Source organism: Pan troglodytes, chromosome 2 (assembly GCF_028858775.2).
Source record: "Pan troglodytes isolate AG18354 chromosome 2, NHGRI_mPanTro3-v2.0_pri, whole genome shotgun sequence".
In the NCBI taxonomy this organism is placed as follows: Eukaryota; Metazoa; Chordata; class Mammalia; order Primates; family Hominidae; genus Pan; species Pan troglodytes.
In genome coordinates this window covers 134,758,232-134,760,738 of record NC_086015.1, presented here as the reverse complement: position 1 = coordinate 134,760,738, position 2,507 = coordinate 134,758,232, and positions in this window count along the sequence as shown.

Sequence of the window (2,507 nt, the reverse complement as noted above, 5' to 3'; positions counted from 1 at the left end):
TGTTACCAATCTCAACATAATTCTTCATAAAAACACATGTGCTCTCCCTGCTGATTGTGTCTGACCAATCTCCCAAACCCCAATCCCTTCTACAAAACAACAACCCCTTTCCTTCCTGGGCATGGTTGGATACTTTCGCCTTTGGATACCTGGTTTTGCCATCCTAACAAAACTGTTATATAAACTCACAAAGGGAAACCTAGCCGACCCCATAAGTCCTAAATCCTTTCTCCACCCCTCTTTCCATTCCTTAAAAACAGCCCTAAAAGCTGCTCTCACACTAGCTCTCCCTAACTCATCCCAACCCTTTTTCATTACACACAGCCAAAGTTCAGGGCTGTGTAGTCGGAATTCTTACACAAGAGCTGGGATCATGTCCTGTAGCCTTTCTGTCCAAACAACTTGACCTTACTGTTTTAGGCTGGCCCCCACATTATTCCTGATACCACACCTGACCGCCATGACTGTATATCTCTGATCCACCTGGCATTCACTCCATTTCCCCAATTTCCTTCTTTCCTGTTCCTCTCCCTAATCACACTTGGTTTATTAATGGCAGTTCCACCAGGCCTAATTGCCACTCACCAGCAAAGGCAGGCTATGCTATAGTATCTTCCACATGTATCATTGAGGCTACTGCTCTGCTCCCCTCCACTACCTCTCAGCAAGCTGAACTCATTGCCTTAACTCGGGCCCTCACTCTTGCAAAGGGATTATGCATCAATATTTATACTGACTCTAAATATGTTTTCCATATCCTGCACCACCATGCTGTTATATGGGCTGAAAGAGGTTTCCTCACTACGCAAGGGTCCTCCATCATTAATGCCTCTTTAATAAAAACTCTTCTCAAAGCTGCTTTACTTCCAAAGGAAGCTGGAGTCATTCACTGCAAGGACCATCAAAAGGCATCAGATCTGATCACTCAGGGCAACACTTATGCTGATAAGGTAGCTAAAGAAGCAGCTAGCTTCCAACTTCTGTGCCTCATGGCCAGTTTTTCTCCTTCTCATTGGTCACTCCTATTTACTCTCCAAATGAAGTTTCCACCTATCAATCCCTCTCTACTCAAGGCAGATGGTTCTTAGACCAAAAAATATATATATATCTCCTTCCAGCCTCATAGGCCCATTGTATTCTGTCATCATTTCATAACCTCTTCCTTGTAGGTTACAAGCCATTAGCCCACCTCTTAAAACCTCTCATTTCCTTTCCATTGTGAAAATCTATTCCCAATCTGCCACTCTTGACTCCCTCTTGGAGTGGATAGATGATCTTTGCTGACAGAACACACTCCAATACTTTCACCCTGATGAAGTCCTATTCCTTACTTTTATACTCACTCTTATTCTAGTCCCCATTCTTATGCTACCCTCTACCTCTCCCCAGCTATCTCCACCACACTATCACTCTTACTCACTCTCTCCTAGCCATTTCTAATCCTTCTTCAACAAACAATTGCTGGCTTTGCATTTGTCTTTCCTCCAAAATTGCCAAGGCCTCGATTTACCCACTGCTGAAAAAGGAGGACTGTATATATTTTTAAATGAAGAGTGTTTTTTTTTTTTTCTTTACCTAAATCAATCTGGCCTGGTATATGACAACATAAAAAAACTCAAGGATAGAGCCCAAAAACTCGCCACTAAGCAAATAATTATGCTGAACCCCCTTGGGCACTCTCTATTTGGATGTCCTGGGTCCTCCCAATCCTTAGTCCTTTAATACCTCTTTTTCCCCTTCTCTTATTTGGACCTTGTGTCTTCCGCTTAGCTTCTCAATTCATAAAAAAATGCATCCAGGCCATCACCAATCATTCTGTATGACAAATGCTCCTTCTAACAACCCCACAATATCACCTTCTACCCCAAAATCTTTCTTCAGTTTAATCTCTCCCACTCTAGGTTCCCACAATACCCCTAATCCTGCTCGAAGCAGCCCTGATAAACATCATCCATTATCTCTCCATACCACCCCCAAAAATTTTCACCGCCCCAACACTTCACGACTATTTCGTTTTGTTTTTCTTATTAATATAAGAAGACAGGAATGTCAGGCCTCTGAGCCCAAACGTAGCCATCATATCCCCTATGACCTGCATGTATACATCCTGATGGCCTGAAGCAACTGAAGATCCACAAAAGAAGTGAAAATAGCCTGAACTGATGACATTCCACCATTGTGATTTTTTCCTGCCCCACCCTAACTGATACGCTATAACCTCCCCTCCCCGCCCTTAAGAAGGTACTTTGTAATATTCTCCCCTCCCCCCTTAAGATGGTACTTTGTAATATTCTCCCCTGCTCTTAAGAATGTACTTTGTACGCCTATCCCAAACCTATAAGAACTAATGATAATCCCACCACCCTTTGCTGACTCCTTTTTCGGACTCAGCCTGCCTGCATCCAAGTGAAATAAACAGCGTTGTTGCTCACACAAAGCCTGTTTGGTGGACTGTCTTCACACGGATGTGTGTGACATTCTGTTTACCCTGATGATGATTTCTTTTT